We start from the raw sequence: 25,791 nt of genomic DNA on the forward strand, positions 1-25,791 counted from the left end.
TGACATTCCTCCATGCATTGCACAGCCCATGAAGCAGCTGCTGCAGAGGCATTTCAGAAATGATAGAATTATCAGCCATCATTTCCCTACAGCCTAGCCGTCCAGATCACTGTATGACTTCAGCTATGGGGTTATCTGAAAGATGTGTTCAGTGCTCCAATTAGTGGGCAGCATATTGAACATGTCTCGCACTAGTCTCACAACAATTAAAAACTGGTGTGATTCTGCTTTTTATGTGGGTTTTGGCCACAGGACAATTAAAAACCAATGTCATTTTACTTTTTATGAGGTTTTTGGTCCCAGGACAACAATTTTTTTTCCTTTTATGTTGTTTTTAGTCTCAGGATTGATAAAAAGCAGTTTTCCCATCTAATGTTGTATGGCATAACTAACTGTGCCACAGCTGTTGACTGCTGTACTTGAGCATTCATACACAGTGAACAAAATGGATTGTGTAATGTGCATAGCCATCATATTGTGATTCATCTGTCACTTGTAGCCAATCTCATTTATGTTAAGATGCTTACAGTTCCATCTATTGGTAAACTTTTCATTATATTTTCTTTGGTTCCATGATGTTTCCCTTGTGTCAGTAATACGCTAGTCAAATCTGATGTCATTCTGAGTAGAGGTTCTCTTTCTACAGTTATTATGAAAATGGAACTTTAATTATGCACAGCCTGTATATACAAGGTGATAATGATGAATGATCCTTTCTTTCATTGGGAATTCACACCATTCACAGTCTCTTATGGGAATCAGGACTGAGAGTAAGGGGTTCATGGGTAAATGATGGTACATTGGTAGTTAGTAACAGGCTGGGCGTTTGGGTTGGAAGGGAAGTGTGCTCTGATAGCCAATGCAGTTAAGGTGAATACTCATGTAAAGTGGGAAATCCAGGTTCGAATCCATGTCTGGCTCAAGTTTTTGCATGTTACCATTGCTTCATTTCAGCGTCTAAATGTGGCTAACATCACTGAAACCTTGGAGCAGTTAGTTATATGGCTGCTGGATCAAACAAAAGGTGTCAAATAATCTACTGACGAAATACCTTTTAGCATGATAAAGTAAATAAAACTGTATTTTGTGTGAAAAGTGATTAAATAAAACAGTAAGTATTTCATTAAAAGTCTCAATGGTTTATAGCACCTGCTTGTGGCTTCTCCGTGGAGTGTTTTGTTTTCCTGTGCAATGCTCACAGGTATAGGCCCACTGTGGTGGTGTTCACTGCTCATGGTGAGCTGCTGTGGCTTATGACACAGTTCAGACTGGTTAGTTCCTGAATACATCAAAATGGGCATTCCAGTTAAATTCATTCTGTTCATTAACCAATAACTGCATTTGCCATTTTCTGTGTACGTAAATGTCCATTTCCTCTAGAATGTACAACACTTGTCCTTTTGGTGCTATATGCAACAGTTCTAAATTATCCTGTATATTTCCTGCCATACACTTTTTCTTATCCAAATATGTAACAAATGCACTTTTATTTTTGCCACCGGCTGTTACCCTCAACTGCACTCACATATCGGTAGTTTTGTTATGATGAGTGATGGTCACTAAGTAAGCTATTGTGTGTGTAGGAACTCACTAGTGTGAAAAGTGTCACAGGCCACAGCAGCTTGACACCAGTGGCATGGGCAGTGGGTCTATATCTGTGAGCACTGTCACATAAAAATGAAACACTCCACAGAGAGGCTGTGAGGTGTTGCTGGCTAGTTATCAATGATCAAGACTTTTTAGTTAATAGTTACTATTTCATTTAATCACTTTTCACATATCTTCTTTTATTTACTTTGTCATGCTAAAAGGTTTTCTATAAGAATACTGTTTACCACTCTCAGACGTTTTATTCTAAGTTTAGATACTGATGCTACGTATTGCACTATATTTTATACCTTACTATTAGACAAACACTTTAGCCATATAAAACAATTCTAATCAATGACTACAAATATCCTATTTCAAATTTCTGAATCTTTGACACTGAACACTTATGTTATCTTATCACTAGTGGCTTGTACTGGCTCCAGCTCATGTTTGCATAAGTTTAGGACATACTGTATTATATCTTATTTTTTATTGAAGACATGTACTTTGAACATGTGTAACCATTTTTAATTAATGACTATTAGTATCCAGTTTTAAACTGCTGAATCTGTGATTCTAGGTATGTCAGTTACATCACCACTAGTTTCCTCTACTTGATACTGGTTGTATTACAAAAATAAATATGTATTCTGAGAGGAATATATAAGGGCATTCCAAAAGAAATGAGCTGGATGTATAATTATGGAAACCCGGACCTGTATGTTAGAAGTATCGACCCTGGCTGTTGAGACACTTGTCCCACTGTGACAAAAGGTGGTGGTGAATGGCTGTCTCATAAAATTCCTGGGGCTGCAATGGTAACCAGTTCCGCACATACCGCTGGACTTTGTCGTCCGAGGTGAATCATTTGCCCCTCAGAGACTTTTTAAGGGGACCAAAAATGGCATAATCACAGGGAGAGAGGTCCGGAATATATGGAGGGTGGCCGAGAACCTCCCATTTGAATTTCTACTGGAGTGCCGCGACTGTGTTGGCTGTTTCAGGTTTTAATTTGTCGTGGAGCAGATTGACAACACAGGTGAGACTGCCTGATCATTTTGATTTGATCGCCTGATGAAGGGTGGTCAAGGTTTGTGAGTAACCCTGGGCATTCACAGTTGTCCCATGCTGCAGGAAGTGAATCAGAAGGGGGCCATCTTGATCAAAGAAAAACGTCAACATAAACTTTCCTACAATCATGTGGATGCCCTTGGCTTTTTTTTTAGTGGTGGTGTCTGTGGATGCTTTCACTGGAGACTTTGTCATTTTGATTCTGGTTCAAAGTGATGACACCACGAATCATCTCCAGCCACCACTCTTGCCACGGACACATTCCCTTCCCGAGCATAGTGTTGCAGATGAGGAAGACAGTGGGCCATTCGACATGCTTCCTAGTGTAGTTGAAGACTGTGGGGCACACACCTTGCACATGTGCACTTGTTCCTTCATGATGGTATGAACACTTCTGACACTCAATCCAACCACGGTGGCTATGGCATTCACTGTCACTTAGCGGTCCTCGTACTGAGTGGATCCACCAGCTGGATGATGTCATCAATAATGCATCATCGGCTAATGACACCTGTCCTTCCCTGGAGCACTTGTGCCACGCCTTGACCCTTGCAAGGGACATGCAGTGTTTGCCATAAACTTGCGACGTTCGTTGATGAATGTCCAGTCCGCCTACTCCCTCCGCTGTCAGAAAATGAACAATACCTCTTTGCTCATATTTTGACACCTCCACGTCACTGTTTGCAATGTGACTGACAGCGTTGGATGATTCATGTGTGCAGCTGCTAGCTCTGTATAGTCAAGTGATGTGCACGTGTGCCCTCTGGCGACAGGCTGTGAACTTCCACACACTGGTCGGAACCACACCTAGTTACACACGCCATGATATTACCCTCCTGTCACTAGTTTGCGCATCCCAGACTCCAGCTCATTTCTTTTCGAACGCCTCTTATATTTCTACTCACTGTAGAAATAACATGGTGAGTTACAGTTGACTACCAAGCACCTGTCCACCAGGATGAACAGTCACCACCAAACTGTGGCCCAGAGCAAAGTGGATCACCCTGTGGCACAGCACACAGCTGAACACAACATGCTTTATCTGAATGTCTGCTTTACAACCCGAGCCATCTGGAATCTTTCCTCCACTACCAGCTTTTCCAAACTGTGCAAATGGAAGTTAACCTTGCTGCACATTCTCTGCTTCTGAAATTATTCCAGCCTCAACCTGTGGTAACCTACCATCCCCACACCCACTGTGCAAAAGTTTCCATCATCTCTGTCCTATCACCTCCTGACAATTTGCAACCCATCACTCTCAGTCTGTGCTGCTGTCTGTCAATGAACCCACTGGTCTTTTCCCTTTCTCTGCTCCTCTCCTATTCTGTTCCCCATTTCCCCTTCCCTCCCTCCACCCCCCCCCCCTTGCTTCACCTACCTCTCTCCCACTGCCCCACTGCCTCCCAACACTGCACCTGGGTCAGCCTTGTCCGGCTGCCATCTAGTCCCTGCACATTCCACCAGCATTCTTCTCCCCCTCTCCCCCTACCTGCTATTCCTCCACCTTCCCCGCCCCACTCTAAATTGCTACTTTTGTTCAACACAACATTTGAATTCTGGTTAGAGCAGCCACAAACAGCAGTCATATGTGTGAGGTGTGTCTCCTTGTGTGAATTTGTGGGTGTCTTCTTTTCTGAAGATAGCTTTGGGAAAAATCTCCACATGTAATGATCTTTTCGTTTTGCCTGTTGGCAACTTAATGTGTCATCTTTATGGTGAGTATCAATCTAACCTTTCATAATATCACTGATATTCCAACCTGGACTTTCCATCGTTTAAATATGTAGTCTGATCGCTATGCATTGCAGAAATGTTACTTTGTTATCACTATGTGGAAACTAACAGCTTTTTCAATCCAGGACCGCCTATGTATCTAACTCTAAAAAACATAACAACTGAAGATCACTATATTCTGATCACTGCTGGAACTAACAACATTTTTAGGAATGAACTACACAGTGCAACACATAACGTTAAGACAATAATGAACTCTGCTAGAAAAACATTGGTTTTGCTGTTGCAACTTCACATAGGTATGATCTTCTGGATTGGTGAATACAAAAACCAAAAATACCAACACACAATCCTATTTAAGTAATCAGTCTCAGGGCTACAAAAATCATATGCAGACGTGCTAACACTACACAGAACTACCTTTCAGTGCCATACTTACTGTCATATGGTGTACCACAGATCTCTGTCTTAGGACATTAACAATATGCCCTCATATATTAATAATCTATCCTTGTGTGTAAAGAATGCAGAAGCAGTACATTTTTGGATGATACTAATCTGTAGTCTGCCCTTCTTTCCCCCCCCCCCCCCCCCCTTCATCAATCTTCTGACTGGTTTGATGCAGCCCACCATGAATTTCTCTGCTATGCTAACCTCTTCATCTCAGAGTAGCACTTACAACCTATGTCCTCAATTATTTGCAGGATGTGTGTCCAATCTCTGTCTTCCTTTACAGTTTTTACCCTCAACAACTTCCTCTAGTACCATGGAAGTCCCTCCCTCATGTCTTAAGAGATGTCCTATCATCCTGTCCCTTCTCCTTAGCAGAGTTTTCCACATCTTCCTTTCCTCTCCGATTCTGTGTAGAACCTCCTCATTCCTTACCTTATCAGTCCACATAATTTTCAACATTCGTCTGTAACACCACATCTCAAATGCTTCAGTACCCTTCTGTTCCGGTTTTCCCACAGCCCATGTTCCACTACCATACAATGCTGTACTCCAGACATACATTGTCAGAAATTTCTTTCTCAAGTTATTGCCGGTATTTGATATTAGTAGACTTCTCTTGGCCAGGAATGCCCTTTTTGCCATTGCTAGTCTGCTTTTGATGTCCTCCTTGCTCTGTCCATCAATGGTTATTTTACTGCCTAGGTAGCAGACTTCCTTAACTTTGTATACTTTGTGACAATCAATCCTGATGTTAAGTTGCTCACTTCTCATTACCTTCGTCTTTCTTCCATTTACTCTCAATCCATACTATGTACTCATTAGACAGGTCATTTCATTCAGAAGATCATGTAATTCTTCACTTTCACTCAGGATAGCAATGTCATCAGCGAATCATATCATTGATATCCTTGAATTTTAATTCCACTCCTGAACTCTTGCTTTATTTACATTATTGCTTCCTCGATGTACAGATTGAACAGTAGAGGTGAAAGGCTACAGCCTTGTCTTACACTCTTTTTAATATAAGCACTTCATTCTTGGTTGTCCACTCTTATTATTCCTTCATGGCTCTTGTACATATTATGTATGACCCGTCTCTCCTTGTAGCTTACCCTTACTTTTCTCAGAATTTTGAACATCTTGCACCATTTTACATTGTCAAGCAGTTTTTCCAGATCGACAAATCCTATGAACATATCTTAGTTTTTCTTGAGACTTGCTTCCATTATTAACTGAAATGTCAGAATTGCCTCTCTCATGCCTTTACCTTTCCTAAAGCCAAAGTGATCGTCATCTAACGCATCCTCAATTTTCTTTTCCATTCTTCTATATATTATTCTTGTAAGCAACTTGGATGCATGAGCTGCTAAGCTGACTGTGTGGTAATTCTTGAACTTGTCAACTCTTGCCATCTTCGTAATTGCGTGGATGATGCTTTTCCCAAAGTCAGATGGTATGTCGCCAGACTCATACATTCTACACACCAATGTGAATAGTCATTTTGTTGCCACTTCCCCAATGATTTTAGAAATTCTGATGGAATGTTGTCCATCCCTTCTGCCTTATTTGATCTTAAGTCCTACCAAGTTCTTTTAAATACTGATGCTAATACCGGATCCCCATCTCTTCTAAATCGACTCACGTTTCTTTTTCTATCACATCAGACAAATCTTCCCCCTCATAGAGGCTTTCAATGTATTCTTTCCACCTATCTGCTCTCTCCTCTGCATTTAACAATGGAATTCCCATTGCACTCTTAATGTTATCACCCTTGCTTTTAATGTCACTGAAGGTTGTTTTGACTTTCCTGTATGCTGAATCTGTCCTTCTGACAATCATTTCTTTTTCGATTTCTTCACATTTTTTCCTGCAGCCATTTCGTCTTAGCTTCCCTATGCTTCCCATTTATGTCATTCCTCAGCGACTTGTATTTCTCTATTCCCAGAACATTTTTGTACTTCCTCTTGTCATCGATCAATTGAAGTACTTCTTCTGTTACCCATGGTTTCTTCACTGTTACCATCTTTGTACCTATGTTTTCCTTTCCAACTTCTGTGGTGGCCCTTTTTAGAGATGTCCATTCCTCATTAACTGTATTGCCAACTGAGCTATTCCTTATTGCTGTGTTTATAGCCTCAGAGAACTTCAACCGTATCTCATCGTTTCTTAGTACTTCCGTATCCCAGTTATTTGCGTATTGATTCTTCCTGACTAATGTCTTAAACTTCAGCCTACTCTTCATCACTACTACATTGTGATCTGAGTCTACGTCTGCTCCTGGGTACGCCTTACAATCCAGTATCTGATTTCGGAATCTCTGTCTGACCACGATGTAATTTAACTGAAATATTCCCATATCACCCAGCCTTTTCCAAGTGCACCTCCTCCTCTTGTGATTCTTGAACAGAGTATTCGCTATTACTAGCTAAAACTTGTTATAGAACTCAGTCTGTCTTTCTCCTCTCTCATTCCTTGTCCCAAGCCCATATTCTCTTACACCTTCCCCTACAACTGCATTCCAGTCTCCCACAGCTATTAGATTTTCATCTCCCTTTACATACTGTACTACCCTTTCAATATCCTCATACACTTTCTCTCTCTCTTCATCTTCAGCTTGTGATGTCAGTGTGTATACCTGAACTATCATTGTCGGTGTTGGTTTGCTGCCTATCACTGAACTGTTCACAGTAACACACTCTCTGACCCACCTTCCTAATCATAACGAGTCCTACTCCTGTTATACCGTTTTCTGCTGCTGTTGATATTACCCTATACTCATCTGACTAGAAATCCTTGTCTCCTTTCCACTTCACTTCACTGACCCCTACTATATCTAGATTGAAAGTTTTCGTTTCCCTTCTCAGATTTTCTAGTTTCCCTACCATTTTCAAGCTTCTGATATTCCATGCCCCAACTTGTAGAACATTATCCTACTGTTGATTATTCAATATTTTTCTCATGGTAACCTCCCCCTTGGCAGTCCTCTCCTGGAGATCTGAATAGGGGACTATTCCAGAATATTTTGCCAATGGAGAAATCATCATGACACTTCTTCAATTACAGGCCACATGTCCTGTGGATACATGATACGTGTGTCTAATGCAGTGGTTTCCATTGCCTTCTGCATCCTCATGCCATTGATCAATGCTGATTCTTCCACCTTTAGGGGAAAAAAAGAGTGCCCTGAACCTCTGTCTGCTCCTCTGCCCTCTTTGACAAGGCCATTGGCAGAATGAGGAGTGGCTTCTTATGCCAGAAGTCTTTGGCCACCAATGCCGATTATTAATCAAAATTTAAGCAGTGGCGGGATTTGAACCCGGGACTGAAGACGTTTTGATTATGAATCAAAGACGCTACCCCTAAGTGAAGATCTTACCACAGCTGCTGATATCATGACAGATGGAGTTTCATGATGGCTCTCTAGGAATAGGCTTGTCTTAAATCCACAAAAACAGTTACTCTACACTTTCAACGTCAGCAAAATAAATATTCTGAAAAATGAGCAACTCACATGCACACATGAAATTCAGAATCTCCCTGTGACACAGTTTCTAGGCCTTGTCCTGCAATAAAATCTAAAATGCAACTCTCAGATAACATCCTTAAAGTCTCAGCTTTCTAAACTAATATACATAATCAGAGTACTATTCAGCAACTCAACTCTTGAAGCTGTAAAAGCTGTGTATTTTTCTCAGATACACTTGCTGTTAAGATATGGTGTTATCTTTTGGAGAAATTCACCTCCTGTCATAACAACATTCAGGGAGCAAAAGAGAATAATCCAAAGAATAAATAAGCAGTCAATAGAAGCTCTTATAAACCTTTTTTTAGAGAGTTACATATTCTCCCTCTTCCCTGCATTTATCTCCTACAAATTGTGCTCTTTGTGGAAAAAGAAGGATGATGAAAAAGATAATCTCTTTACCCCAAACACTGCTGTGGATGAGCACCATATAAGTTTATGGGATATTATCCATGTAAATAATTCCAGCCCAAGTCTATCTCAAAAGGATGCTTATTATGCTTATTACTCTGGTGTAAAAATCTGCAATAAGCTGCAAGAAATTATTAAGAGTACCAAGTATTAAAATGCAATGGAAAAAGCTGATAAAACCTTTTTTTTATTAAAGAACTGTTTTTATAGTTTGTCAGATTGTATGGCTAACAAACTAGTAACACTGCTGTACTGTAAAATAAGTCCAACGTCTGTAATATGTTATATATACTCACCAATGAGCCAAAATATTATGACCATCTGTTTCATAGCTTGTTGGTCCACTTTTCAAACACAGTACAGCAGCGACTCTGCTTGACATGGACTCTACAAGTCCTTGACAGATTTCCAGGAGCATATGGCACCTGATATCTACTAACAGGTCATTAAATTCCCACAAATTATGGGACAGTGGTTTGTGGGCAAGCATCTGGTTCCCGATATGTGTTCCAATGGGTGCAGATCAGGGGCATCTGCTGGCTGAGACATCAATGTTAGTTCACTATCATGCTCCTCAAAAGACTGCAGCACAATTCCAGCCTTGTGTGATGGAGAGTTATCCTGATGGAAAATGTCACTGCCCTCAAAGATGACTTCTACCATGAAGGGATGCAGGTGATCCATAATAATGTTCACATAGTTCACTGCTGTCTTCGAGTAATACCATCAGTCCCACAGAAGCCCAATTCGATGTGCCTCGTAGGATAATTCTCTCAATGGCCTGCATCTGTGGTGCAGTGCACGTTTGAAGCAGCCATTTACTTGTATGACAGCTTGTAAGGACCCAGCCACCAAACTACTGTAACAAGATATGCAATTCATTTGACAGATGACATGTTTCTATTCGTCAATAGTGAAAACTCAGTGATTCTGTGCCGACTGCAGTTGTAACTGCCGATGTCGTTGGATCAACACATGAACACATAGGGGTCGTATGATGTGGAGCGCCATATCCAACAACGGCTTTCGAATGGTGTGCTCCAGAATACTTGTACATGAACTCGCATTGTACTCTTGTCATTAGATGTGCCACAGATCACTGCCTGTCCTAAATTACAGTGGGGGATCCTCCAAACTCTATGTTTTGTGATGAAACATGGTCATCCAATACCATACCAACTACTCGTTATTTCACCATCCTTCAACTACATCCCATAGGTGTTCATGACAGCAGTACGTAAACAGCTGACTAGCTTCACCATTTCAGATACTCTCATTTCCAGGCGCAGTGCCACAACAATGTCCCCTTTATCAAAGCCACTTATATCAGGGGATTTCTGCATTTGTGGCCCGCATTTTTGCTATAATGACTACCTATTTGTTTCTCTTCCACTTACATTCTTTCATTACTGCATCACATGTAAGTGCCTGCAACATCACAATGAAGAACTCAGCCTTGCAGTGGCTCATAAGTGCATAAGATTTACCACACCAATAAATAAGTAAATAAATAAATACACAAGGTTAATCAAAATGCATGTCTTGCAAAGGTGGATTCCATACAAAGAGAGTGCTATACAACACATGGAATTAATTTTAACAGAAGGGGAAAGACGTTCCCAAGCCAAACAATTAGCTGGGTGCTCGAAGCAGTTAACAGGCAAGAAGATGTAGTTCATGTTTTCCAACACCTTCATTAGTGCCAGCGAAGTCCATGGAAGAGGATACTTTTACTATAACAGCAGCAGAATCTACTACATTATGAGACAACTTATCACAAGAAGAGGCACCACCAGCAGAAAGTGCAGCAGCGTTTGCACTACTGCCATGAGTAAAGCAACAGGTGGAATAAGTGTCAGAATTTGATCTAGAGGAAAACAACTCCACCAACACATCTCAAGAAAACTTTCTGACAGACTATAACTGTGTGACAGACTGAGACTCGAACCTGGTAGGTTTGCCTTTCATCGGCAAGTGCTCTACCATTGAGCTAGCCATGCATGACTTACAGCTCTCCCTCACAGCTTCACTTTTACCAGTACCTCGTCACTGCCTTCTGGAAATCTCAAGGATCTTTCATTTGGAAGCAGCATTATACAAACAGTACCACAAATGGTGCACCATAAGTTAACTGCCACCCCCATGAACCATGGACCTTGCAGTTGGTGGGGAGGCTTGCGTGCCTCAATGATACAGATAGCCATACCGTAGGTGCAACCACAACAGAGGGGTTTCTGTTGAGAGGCCAGACAAACGTGTAGTTTCTGAAGAGGGGCAGCAGCCTTTTCAGTAGTTGCAGGGGCAACAGTCTGGATGATTGACTGATCTGGCCCTATAACACTAACCAAAATGGCCTTGCTGTTGTGGTACTGTGAAAGGCTGAAAGCAAGGAGAAACTACAGCCATAATTTTTCATGAGAGCATGCAGCTTTACTGTATGATTAAATGATGATGGCGTCCTCTTGGGTAAGATAGTCTGGAGGTAAAATAGTCCCCCATTCGGATCTCTGGGCGGGGACTACTCAGGAGAGCGTCGTTATCAGGAGAAAGAAAACTGGCATTCTACGGATCAGAGCGTGGAATGTCAGATCCCTTAACCAGGCAGGCAGGTTAGAAAATTTGAAAAGGGAAATGGATAGGTTAAAGTTAGTGGGAATAAGTGAAGTTCGGTGGCAGGAGGAACAAGACTTTTGATCAGGTGAATACAGGGTTATAAATACAAAATCAAATAGGGGTAATGCAGGAGTAGGTTTGATCATGAATAAAAAAATATGAGTGCGGGTAAGCTACCACAACGCATTATTGTGGCCAAGATAGACACAAAGCCCACGCTTACTACAGTAGTACAAGTTTACATGCCAACTAGCTCTGCAGATGATGAAGAAATTGATGAAATGTATGATGAGATAAAAGAAATTATTCACGTAGTGAAGGGAGACAAAAATTTAATAGTCATGGGTGACTGGAATTCAACAGTAGGAAAAGGAAGAGAAGGAAATGTAGCAGGTGAATATGGATTGGGGCTAAGAAATGAAAGAGGAAGCCACCTGGTAGAATTTTGCACAGAGCATAACTTAATCATAGTTAACACATGGTTCAAGAATCATGAAAGAAGGATGTATACATGGAAGAACCCTGGAGATACTAGAAGGTTTCAGATAGATTATATAATGGTAAGACAGAGATTTAGGAACCAGGTTTTAAATTGTAAGACATTTCCAAGGGCAGATGTGGACTCTGACCACAATCTATTGGTTATGAACTGTAGATTAAAACTGAAGAAACTGCAAAAAGGTGGGAATTTAAGGAGATGGGACCAGGATATACTGACTAAACCAGAGGTTGTACAGAGTTTCAGGGAGAGCATAAGGGAACAATTGACAGGAATGCGGGAAAGAAATACAGTAGAAGAAGAATGGGTAGCTTTAGGAATGAAATAGTGAAGGCAGCAGAGGATCAAGTAGGTAAAAAGACGAGGGCTAGTAGAAATCTTTGGGTAACACAAGAGATACTGAATTTAATTGTTGAAAGGAGAAAATACAAAAATGCAATAAGTGCAGCAGGCAAAAAGGAATACAAACATCTCAAAAATGAGATCAACAGGAAGTGTAAAATGGCTAAGTAGGGATGGCTACAGGACAAATGTAAGGATATAGAGGCTTATCTCACTAGGGGCAAGATACATACTGCCCACAGGAAAATTAAAAGAGACCTTCGGAGAAAAGAGAACCACTTGCATGAATATCAAGAGCTCAGATGGAAACTCAGTTCTAAGCAACGAAAGGAAAGCAGAAAGGTGGAAGGAGTATATAGAGGGTCTATAAAGAGGCGATGTTCTTCAGGACAATATTATGGAAATGGAAGAGGATGTAGATGAAGATGAAATGGGAGATATTATACTGCGTGAAGTGTTTGACAGAGCACTGAAAGACCTAAGTCGAAACAAGGCCCCGGGAGTAGACAACATTCCATTAGAACTACAGACAGCCTCGGGAGAGCCAGTCCTGACAAAACTCTACCATCTGGTGAGCAATATGTATGAGACAGGCGAAATACCCTCAGACTTCAAGAAGAATGTAATAATTCCAATCCCAAAGAAAGCAGGTGTTGACAGATGTGAAAATTACCGAACAATTAGTTTAATAAGACAGAGCTGCAAAATACTAACGCTAATTCTTTACAGATGATAGAAGCCGGACTCGGGGAAGATCAGTTGGATTCCGTAGAAATGTTGGAACACATAAGGCAATACTGACCCTACGGCTTATCTTAGAAGAATTTGTAGACTTAGAGAAAGTCTTTTGACAATGTTGATTGGAATACTCTCTTTCAAATTCTGAAGGTGGCAGGGGTGAAATACAGGGAGCAAAAGGCTATTTACAATTTGTATAGAAAGCAGATGGCAGTTATTAGAGTCGAGGGGTATGAAAACGAAGCAGTAGTTGGGAAGGGAGTGAGACAGGGTTGTAGCCTATACCCGATGTTATTCAATCTGTATATTGAGCAAGCAATTTTAATGCCTACTACGTACTTTTCTTTTGTTTAAGTACGTAGTAGGCATTAAAATCCGTTGAGAAGAAATAAAAACTTTGAGGTTTGCCGATGACATTGTAATTCTGTCAGAGACAGCAAAGGACTTGGAAGAGCAGTTGGATGGAATGGACAGTGTCTTGAAAGGAGGATATAAGATGAACATCAACAAAAGCAAAACTAGGATAATGGAATGTAGTTGAATTAAGTCTGGTGATGCTGAGGGAATTAGATTAGGAAATGACACACTTAAAGTAATAAAGGAGTTTTGCTATTTGGGGAGCAAAATAACTGAGTATGGTCGAAGTAGAGAGGATATAAAATGTAGACTGGCAATGGCAAGGAAAGCGTTTTTGAAGAAGAGAAATTTGTTAACATCAAGTATAGATTTAAATGTCAGGAAGTCGTTTCTGAAAGTATTTGTATGGAGTGCAGCCATCTATGGAAATGAAACATGGACGATAAATAGTTTAGACGAAAAGAGAATAGAAGCATTCTAAATGTGGTGCTACAGAAGAATGCTGAAGATTAGATGGGTAGATCACATAACTAATGAGGAGGTATTGAATAGAATTGGGGAGAAGAGGAGCTTGTGGCACAACTTGACTAGAAGGTATCGGTTGGTAGGACATGTTCTGAGACATCGAGGGATTGCCAGTTTAGTATTGGAGGGCAGCGTGGAGGGTAAAAATCGTGGAGGGAGACCAAGAGATGAATACACTAAGCAGATTCGGAAGGATGTAGGCTGCATTAGGTACTGGGAGATGAAGAAGCTTGCAAAGGATAGAGTAGCATGGAGAGCTGCATCAAACCAGTCTCAGGACTGAAGACCACCACAACAACAACAACAACTTCAAAAGAGAGTAATACAGGGTGTTTCAAAAATGACCGGTATATTTGAAACGGCAATAAAAACTAAATGAGCAGCGATAGAAATACACCGTTTGTTGCAATATGCTTGGGACAACAGTACATTTTCAGGCGGACAAACTTTCAAAATTACAGTAGTTACAATTTTCAACAACAGATGGCGCTGCAAGTGATGTGAAAGATATAGAAGACAACACAGTCTGTGGGTGCGCCATTCTGTACGTCGTCTTTCTGCTGTAAGCGTGTGCTGTTCACAACGTGCAAGTGTGCTGTGGACAACAGAACAGAGGATTTTTGGTGTTGGAATTCCACCGCCTAGAACACAGTGTTGTTGCAACAAGACGAAGTTTTCAACGGAGGTTTAATGTAACCAAAGGACAGAAAAGCGATACAATAAAGGACCTGTTTGAAAAGTTTCAACGGACTGGGAACGTGACGGATGAACGTGCTGGAAAGGTAGGGCGACCGCGTACGGCAACCACAGAGGGCAACGCGCAGCTAGTGCAGCAGGTGATCCAACAGCGGCCTCGGGTTTCCGTTCGCCGTGTTGCAGCTGCGGTCCAAATGACGCCAACGTCCACGTATCGTCTCATGCGCCAGAGTTTACACCTCTATCCATACAAAATTCAAACGCGGCAACCCCTCAGCGCCGCTACCATTGCTGCACGAGAGACATTCGCTAACGATATAGTGCACAGGATTGATGACGGCGATATGCATGTGGGCAGCATTTGGTTTACTGACGAAGCTTATTTTTACCTGGACGGCTTTGTCAATAAACAGAACTGGCGCATATGGGGAACCGAAAAGCCCCATGTTGCAGTCCCATCGTCCCTGCATCCTCAAAAAGTAATGGTCTGGGCCGCCATTTCTTCCAAAGGAATCATTGGCCCATTTTTCAGATCCGAAACGATTACTGCATCATGCTATCTGGACATTCTTCGTGAATTTGTGGCGGTAGAAACTGCCTTAGACGACACTGCGAACACCTCGTGGTTTATGCAAGATGGTGCCCGGCCACATCGCACGGCCGACGTCTTTAATTTCCTGAATGAATATTTCGATGATCGTGTGATTGCTTTGGGCTATCCGAAACATACAGGAGGCGGCGTGGATTGGCCTCCCTATTCGCTAGACATGAACCCCTGTGACTTCTTTGTGTGGGGACACTTGAAAGACCAGGTGTACTGCCAGAATCCAGAAACAATTGAACAGCTGAAGCAGTACATCTCATCTGCATGTGAAGCCATTCCGCCAGACACGTTGTCAAAGGTTTCGGGTAATTTCATTCAGAGACTATGCCATATTATTGCTACGCATGGTGCATATGTGGAAAATATCGTACTATAGAGTTTCCCAGACCGCAGCGCCATCTGTTGTTGACAATTGTAACTACTGTAATTTCGAAAGTTTGTCTGCCTGAAAATGTACTGTTGTCCCAAGCATATTGCAACAAACAGTGTATTTCTATTGCTGCTTGTTTAGTTTGTATTGCCGTTTCAAATATACCGGTCATTTTTGAAACACCCTGTAAGAATAATCAAAGGGGTGACACATAGAAAATTGTGTAAGAACTTTTTCAAGCAACCAAAAGTAGATGACCCTACCATTTATCTATATTTATGAAAGAAAATGTTTTCTGAAGGCACACAGGGAACTTTCAGTGTAAAACAGTCAAGTCCATAGTTATGAAACAAGATCAAACAATCGAAACTCCTGGTAGGAACATTAACACTGTAGAAATCTGGCCTGAGTTACGGTCACATTGGAAAATGTGTGCGGGAGGTGTGCTTGCTTATGTGAATGAATAATGTGCTTTCCTCTTTTTCTGACAAAGGCTGTGGCTGAAAGCTTATGTGTAAGTGACTTAATTGTGCCTGTCTGCAACCTAGCATGTTATCTTTATGGTAAGTACCAATCTATCTTTTCCTACATTACTGATATGTAACAAGAAACAAAGATGACTTTCATAGAGAAACACTCACAAAAAGCCCTGCATCAAAAAAGTGCTCTTCATCATACAAAAATTATGTTTAGTGAAATACCAAAGGAAATAAAAAGAATTTTGGAATTCCACCTATCTAAAGATAGAACTCAAAATAATCCTAATTAGAAAGCTAATGTACAGGAGAAAGTCACAGTAGTAGTAGTAGCAGTAGTAGTAGTAGCAGTTGTTGTTGTTGTTGCTGCTAATTAACAAGATTTTTTTTAGAATGAAGGAATACTTGGATCATCAGCATTCATAGTAGAGCAGCTTATTTCCTTCATTATAGTGAACTGAAATGTTGATCTGGAAAAACATATTGTTTTATTATTCTAATTTAGCATATTTTGACTGTTGTTATGTATGTGGTTTCATGTTATACCGTGCTATTCTCTGTGTAATACCATGTCTGAAAACTCCAGTATCATTGTATATGATGAGATATAAGGATGCTAAATAAATTTAATTTAATTGGATAGGATACCCTCAGGCTGTCACCTGGTAGTTGTTTATGTAACTCCATGTACAAAGTATTTGATGTTCGTACTACACTCAAAATACTCTTAACGATATGTTATGGCTGTCAGCCATGTTATCTTTATTATGTACACCTAGACTTTTTTCTGTTGATTTGGCCTTTCAGCTAATTGAAATTATTTTCCTTACATTAGTGTGTTTTCCATTTTGTTTTATCAGACCTGATGATGGCAATAGGCCAAAAACAAGTCTACAATTATGAATAAAGTGTCATATATGATCACACACTTGTTAATAGACTTTATGTCTTTAGTGACACAATTTAGCTGGTAAACATCATTCACAGTTTTGCAAACTGCTCTGCCTTTGATGTGATAGGATTTACCACTGGTGGGCTGGAGTAGATGGTAGCGCTGTGTGACTGGGGCAGACTTTCCTGTGTAGACAGTTGGTTGAATACCTCATTCCTTTCTGAACCATATTACAGCAGAGTGATGGTTTGCGTAAGTAATTTCTCCTTTTAGTATTATATTCATGTATCTTACTGTTGTTTTCAAACTGTTACTGATTGTTGACAACACATTTCATATGGGAGTAAATGTAATGTGAGACTGTTGTCATGTTGGTGAACTATTTAAAGAGTGAGTGGGTGCAAACTGTTTGTTAAGATCCTCTCTGAATTTGTTCTTAATGTACATACAAACCGATACACTATGTGATCAAAAGTAACCGGACACATGGCTGAAAATGACTTACAAGTTCATAGTGCCCTCCATTGGTAATGCTGGAATTCAGAATGGTGTTGGCCCACCCTTAGCCTTGATGACAGCTTCCACTCTCACAGGCATACGTTCAATCAGGTGCTGGAAGGTTTCTTTGGGAATGGAAGCCCATTTTTCATGGAGTGCTCCACTGAGGAGAAGTACTGATGTCGGCCAGTGAGGCCTGGCACGAAGTCAGTGTTCCAAAACATCCCAAAGGTGTTCTATAGATTCAGCTCAGGACTCTGTGCAGGCCAGTCCATTATGTGAATGTTATTGTCGAATAACCACTTTACAGACCATGCATTATGAACAGGTGATCGATCGTGCTGAAAGATGCAATCGCCATCCCTGAATTGCTCTTCAACAGTGGGACGCAAGAAGGTGCTTAAAACATCAGTGTAGGCCTGTGCTGTGATAGTGCCATGCAAAATGTCAAGGGGTGCAAGCCACCTCCATAAAAAACACGACCACACCATAACACCACCACCTCCGAATTTTACTGCTGGCACTAGACACGCTGGCAGATAACATTCACCAGGCATTCGCCATACCCACACCCTGCCATCGGATTGCCACACTGTGTACCGTGATTTGTCACTCCAAACAACATTTTTCCATTGTTCAGTCATCCAATGTTTATGCTCCTTACACCAAGCGAGGCATCATTTGGCATTTACCTGCATGGTGTGTGGATTATGAGCAGTCGCTCAACCACGAAATCCATGTTTTCCCGCCTAACTGCCACAGTACTTTCAGTGGATCCTGATGCAGTTTCGAATTCCTGTGTGATGGTCTGGATAAATGTCTGCCTATTACACATTACAACCCTCTTCAACTTTTGGAGGTCTCTATCAGTCAACAGACAAGGTCAGCCTGTCAGTTTTTGTGCTGTACATGTCCCTTCACATTTCCACCTCACTATCACATCAGAAACAGTGGACCTAGACAGATGTACGACACAAGTGACACACAGTCACCTGACCACGTTCGAGGTCCGTGAGTCCCACGCAGTGCCCCATTCTGCTCTCTCACAATGTCTAATGACTATTGAGGTCGCTGATATGGAGTACCTGGCAGTAGATGGCAGCATAATGCACCTAACATGAAATGCGTATGTTTTTGGGGGGTCCAGATACTTTTGATCACATAGTGTATCTGAAGAACAACAATAAAAAATGATCGAAAGATGAAAAATCACCATGACTGCACGTCATCAGTAACCCCACACGACCACAACTCTGGGCCCAACAAGCAACTACAAGACCTGAAAAGTTGCATCACCTCAACCATCCACAAAGATTTTCCAATCTGATACATCCTAGACAACATTCCTCCTACCTGTCTCATACCAAGAACCCCAATATGGAAAGGTATCAAACATAATATTAACATCAAGCAAAAATGGTGCCAAATACAGAGCTCAGCCACGCTTAGTCATGAAGCCAACAAAGACAGCTAATATAGAACAGTGAAATTTTCTGAAAGATAAAAGCAGAAGGGTTTGATTGTGTTTCAGTCACAAAACCAAATTATTTTTTGAAGTTCATTACTATTATCACTAATTTGTAAGACTGTAATACTGATTACATACAATGTAAATAATTACTTTTCTTTTCAAATACTGGCATTATTGCTTAACACAATGTGGTGGTAGCTACAGCTTGTAAAAGGAATGTACGAATGTATTCTTTCTGATGATGTCCACACTATAAACACCTACTTTGTAACAAGCATCTATGGCAATAATATTGAGATAGTCATAACAAATATGCTTAAATATCTCATGAAAATGCCATCTCAAAATTGTAGGTAGTTCCCACAATGGGCCATAAATCGCTTCATTATTCACTTCACAATGGACAAATAAATTAATTAACAGCACATTACAACAATAACTACAGGGGTAGGACAAAAATATGGAGACACCACAAAAAATGCATGCTTGAACATAAATACAGTTACTAACCAAGCCTCCAGGTTTCACCATTGTTTTGACCACAAACAACAACTTTGCAATGTCCTCAACTCATTGCAAGTGTCAGTCATGGTCAGAACAGTGTTCTGTGTGGTTGTGAGCGCATTTGTCGGAGTTCAGTGAATTCGAATGTGGGAAAATTGTTGGTGCTCATATGGTGGATGGCTGTGTAAGCAAGTTAGCTGAAGTGTTTGGAGACACCATATCATAGATTTATATCACATATAGGGAAAGCTGAAAAACATCTGCTAAGCCACAAAGCAAATGAAAATGTGTGCTGAGTGATTGTGACAGATGGTCATTAAACACGACTGTGATGAAAAATAAGAGGACGACAGCTGTAAATGCCCCTGCAGAACTGAATGTTATGTTCACAAACCCTTTCAGCACAAAAACAACATGAAAAACAGGTCCGTAACCAGGGAACTGTACAGCAAGATGGATTCCAAAATCACTCATCAGTTACCCATATCAGGGAAAAAATGATATCAAAGCCATAAAACCTCAACTATGGAACAGTGGAAGAAAGTCACTTTGGTGTATGAGTCTTGGTCCACACTGTTTCCAACTTCTAGCTGAGTTTACACTCCAAGAGTGAAACATGGCAGGGGTTAGGTGATGATTTGGGTGGAATATCATGGTGTTCCATGGGCCCCACAGTTATTCTACAAGGTCACATAATGCCGAGGACCATTTTGGCTGATCAAATCCGTCCCGTGGTACAAAGTTTATTCCCCAATGGTGATACTCTGTTCCAGGGCAACAGAATCCCTTTTCACGCAGCTTCCATTGTTCAGGACCAGTTCTGTGAGCATACAGATAAATTGTCACATCTCCCCTGGCCACCAAAGGCACCAGGTCATATTATTATCAAGCCTTTGTTGTCTTCTTTGGAGATAAGGGTGCACGATCACAATTCCGCTCTGTCCTCGTTACCTGTACGTGACACAATTTTGCAGCAACATTGGTATAAGATTCCCTAGAAAACCATACAGACCTGAAATTTTATCCATTCTGAGACAACTGGAAGCTGTTTTGAATGACGACGGGTTTTGTGCACCATATTAAGACACAGTAATGTGTCGTGTTTTTGGTGTTTCTGTAGTTTTCCCCACCCTATGTGTGTAATGGCTACCATATTACTGTAGGGCCTATACAAACTTAGCCTCAGTTTCTCCAACACTATGTAGCATATCAGGCAACAAGTTTCCTCCATCGAACACAATCAGGTGATGTCTGTGCATTGAAGATCCTATGCAAAAGTTCATTTCCAGGTGTTATTAGGTATTCCTCTATTCTGCATCCATTCATTGGTTTCCACGACAGTGCTGATTTAAGGATTCTTCCACCTTTCATCCATAGAACATGCCCCAGCAACAATTTTGTGCAGGTTGTGTAGATCACTTCATCATTTGAAATGCAGTCACAATAACTGATCTTCAGAATTCACCTCAAGCATTATTCCTGAAAAACATTGAGGTTGTGTGCTGAATTTACTGACATTTTCCAAGTTTCACATGCATATATGGCATTGGTAGGATGATAGAGAAGTACACTTGGAATGTTGTGGACATACTTAAGAGTCTAATTGCCATATGGATTGCATTTGTTGGAAGGCTGCAGAAGCTTTGCCAGTTATGCTGCTCATGTGTACATCTGGTTCCCCCGCCCCCTTCTCCTCCCCCCCCCCCCACTCCTATTACAGATAAGGTTTCTGAGATGTGAAAATCAGTCAACATCTCGTAGTACCTTCTACCGAACTATAATTTAAAGAGATACACAGGGTGATAATAATTACAGTTAAACTTTCAAACCGCTGTAAAAATAACACCACTGGTCAGAATGATGTCAAATTGCAACAAAATAATATCAGAGGAAAACATATGGCAGAAGAAAAATAAATTGTTACAAAATGTAGCACTACAAATGACAAATGAATCAAACAACAATGCCTAAGGTGGACGTTTGACATTAAACAAACTGTACTACTCAGTGTGCGTGGGTGTATAGGTGTGATACTGTTAGTTACATAAGCCCATCCACCACGACAAGGTCATCACACATTGGATGGGAAAAACCGCATAAAAATAATCACTCATAAAAAGCATCTATCACATTGGTTTTTAATTGTCCTGAGGCCAAAAACCGCATAAAAAGCATCAATGAAAAAGAAACCAGATTATTAATTTCCATGTGATTGGCGCAAAACATGTTCAGTATGCTGTCCACTGTTTTCTGCAACAAGTTGAAATCGAGAAACAGCACGTTCCACATCTGATCGAAGTGTTTCTGGGGTCATGTTCAGAATGTGTTGCACAATGCGTGTATTCAATGCAGCTAAGTTTGCAATCGGAACACTGAACACAACATCTTTCAGATATCCCCATGGCCAAAAGCCACACGGATTAAGATCAGGTGATCGGGATGGCCAGACTGTAGGGAATTTGCGGCTGATAATTGTAGCATTTCTGAAATGGCACTTCAGCACCTGTCTAACTGGATTTTCAATGTGCAGAGGTGCACCCTCTTGCATAAAAATGACTCCACCCACACTGTTGGAGAGCTGGAATGACATGGTTGTACAAAAGACACTGATAGCGGTTACCAGTGATGGTACAGGTAACAGGACCGGAAGCGCCCGTCTCTTTGAAAAAATATGACCCTATGATAAATGATGCCGTAAAGCCGCACCACACAGTGAGCTTTTCAGGATGAAGTGGTACTGGTTGATTCGCGTGCGTATTTTTCGTTGCCCATATTGGACAATTCTGTGTATTGACATTTGTCAGACGTAAGTGGGCTTCGCCTGTCCACAAATTCTTCCACGGCCAATCATTGTCCACTGCCATGTAAGCAAGAAATTCTAAAGCATAGGTCTCTCTTGCTGGCAGGTCAACAGGAAGCAACTCGTGTACATGGGTAATTTTGAATGGATAGCGAAGAGGGATGTTTCACAGGATTTTCCCACCATGCTCACGGGTATGTCCGATGTTTGGGCAATTCTCCGTGTACCACACGACTGCACACCGCCACTCATCTCCTCCTGCATAGCTGTGGTTAATGCTTCCACTGACGTCAAATCAACTCGTATCCTCCCTCTACCAGGTTGTACACCAAAAGAACCCTTCTTTTCGAATTTCTGAATAATTTTCTCTGGACCCACAGTAGTCATCGGACCAATGCCTTTTTTTAAACCGCTTATTGTCCGGAACTTCTGCAGAGTGATGTGTGCACGGTCATCATTCTTGTAATACAGCTTTACAAGCAGAGTCATGGCAAACATTGCAGATGCGAAATGAGAAAAATCCGGGTACTCGGCATGTTTATACCAACTTCAACGGGTCATGCACATGACAGGTGTTTTCATTTACGTATCCTGACACATAGAGCACCATCTATTGATCAGTTTTCACACTATTTTTTTCTTCTGCTATACATTTTCCCCTTTCTCCGATGACATTCCATTGCAATTTGATGTTATTCTGACCAGTGGTGTTATTTCTACAGCATTTTCAAAGTTTAACTTTAATTATAATCACCCTGTATTTCCAATTATTATTATTTCTTTTCTTTCTCAGACGCTATGTCTGGTTATTATTATTATTATTATTACTACTAGTGGCAATGGTAATACAAAAAGCATTGGCAGCTTGAAATCTGTCAATTTCTGCCAGTTCAGATGTAAGTAGTCTGGCAATCAAATGATTTATGAACAATAAGCATAGTACATGCATTTTAACTTGATTGATTTTAAATGGCAATGCAAGGTGCATGGGTGAAGCAAGTGTTGCAAGGGAGAGGAATGGTGCAGAGGATGCTTCTTTTGTAACATGTTTCTACCTTCAGTGCGGATAGTTAGCTTTCTTTTCTCAGAACTTCTCTGAGGATGAGTTGTAGGCAGCACATGTAAAGCACTGAGAATTGCTTCCTTAATTCATGGTCGTTAGAAACAAACGGTATCAATTATCTTATTGACTCATCAATTCATAGTTTAAAGAAACACTTACAGAAACTAAATATCATTTATCTTTCATCATTTTAAAAATAAAAAAATGTTCACATATTAAAGCTTATGTACGCACTAATGTTGACGCAGGTGGAGGAAGTGGATGGGACGGTTGTATCTAATATCTGGTTCCACTCAGGGTAATGGTCTCAGGAAGGTTGGGAACCAAGAACTACATGGATTCAGTCTGAAGACAAATGTATGGGCTTGACTCAATCATCTAAGGATGGGTTACGTCAAATGCAATGCGCTAGTGTACAAATTGGAACTCCGAATGTCTCCTGCATGTGATTGTGGAACTCATAAACAAACTGTGGATTTAGATCTGCGATAATAGCCTTCATGTTATAGTTTTTAATAGCTGCCATTTGAGTAAATGCATAAACTCACGAAGGAGCTCTAGTTGACACCAATTATAGGTATCAGAAACTACCAATGTCAAGTGTATGTTAACTGGAAGATAATAGAAGATCTGTGAAATGCTCAGTGCTCAGTGCTGAACTGTCCCAGGGAGGACAGGCAGCAGAAGAGAAATTTAATTATTACTAAACCATATTTTTTATGACATTATGAATCCTGTTTCCCCTTACAACAGTCAGGGCTATCAGCAAAGGCAGCTGACAAGGATTGCTAATATAGGTAATCAAAATATTGTGTACTAAAATGCAGAGAGCTTTACTTAATGCAAAGAGCTAAAATTAAGACCTAACACTGCATTACAAGAATATTTACTTAATGCAAGGGACTAGCTAAAATCAAGACTTAACAATGCATTACGAGAAGTACAGGGTATTTGAAAAAGAACTCCTTAGTTATAAGTATAAATGTAATGTGGAAATTAATGAAAAATTACACCACTGAGTACATATCATGAAAGAGAATTCCTCAAGTTTTGTTTAATGTTAGTAGATGCCAATGTGGGATCCATTTGTTGCCTTCCACATGTCGAGACGATATTCGACTTCTCGTCACATATTCATCAACATTTCAGGTGTAACTGTCCCGACTGCTACGATGATTCTTTCCCGTAAATGATTGATGTCTCTGATCTTTTCACTGTACACAACAATTTTTATGTGGCCCCACAAGAAAAAGTCCACTGGGATTAAGTCAGGGCTTTGTGCTGGCCAAGGTATTGGGCCAGCCCTGCCTATTCACCTTCCTGCAAAGTGAGTGTCAAGAGCTGCACGCACTTGGTTACTGTAATGAAGTGGGGCGCCATCTTGTTGGAAAAACACAAGCCCTCTTTCCACCTCCGAACACACGAATTACGGATGTGTGCAGCAGCATCTTCAGAAGTTCTTGATCTACCTGGTGATTTTGCTTTTAAAACGTATGGGTTTCCTTGAAAGACTTTAGCCAATGACGAATAGTTTTTGCTGCAGGTGGTTCTGACATCTAAAATTATGTTGCTTTTTTATAACTGACCTAATTTTCACAAGCCAAATAACACACTCCACTTTCTGTTCCAGAGTACACATTGTTGCTGAATTGCTCTGCACTGCACTGCACCCACGCCTGGACTGAACTGAGGGAACAGAGGAAAAAAAACAGCACTGGTGCTGTCTCGAGGTCAAGTGGACCTGCCAACTGCAAGGGAGCGAAACTTGGAGAGCTGATGAATCAAACACCACAAACTAGAATAGTGTACATCACTTTGTACAGATTCAATAACACATTAAAAATAGGGAGTTCTTTTTCAAACAAACTGTATTGCAAAATTCTTCAGCATGTTATCAAAAAGCAAAAACCACATGCCATGCACAGAAATGTCGTACTTCCAAAAACATGGCATGGTCAATTTGGAGCATTATTAGGTATGAAACAAACTTGGCAAGGTAAATGACATTCTGCTCCCAGATGACAGTAACAGCAAGACAGACATACGAAATTCATACCATTGACTATTAAATTCAATGAATTTTCCTGATAATCCAATGATCCATCAAAAGAACATTCAATAAACTTAGAAAGGTAATGCATATTCCACAACCAAACATCAGTTTTGCCAACTCATCGGCTAGAGAGATTGCAAAAAATATTAGGTCACTAAAATGATGTAATTCTTCTGAATGTGGTGCTGTCCTAGACAAAGCCCTATAATCTTGTGCTGACTGAGTGAAACTATCTTTGAACTGCCTCTCTAACAAGTTGGTGAGTCAAGGTATACGTCCTGAAAGATTGAAGTATGCAGTAGTAACACCAATACACAAAAGTGGAGAAGAGCAACTGATCTCTTATTACAAACTTGATAAATGTAAATACTTTTGATGTAAAGGAGGCACTCACTGAATACTGGATGAACACAGAATTTCGTGACTGCATTTCAGCAGGTGGACTAGGATGGAGTGGGCAGGGGAGAGAGAGGGGAAGAGGGGTTGGGGTGGACAGCTGGCAGCCTGG

Source organism: Schistocerca cancellata, chromosome 10, assembly GCF_023864275.1.
Source record: "Schistocerca cancellata isolate TAMUIC-IGC-003103 chromosome 10, iqSchCanc2.1, whole genome shotgun sequence".
Lineage (NCBI taxonomy): Eukaryota > Metazoa > Arthropoda > Insecta > Orthoptera > Acrididae > Schistocerca > Schistocerca cancellata.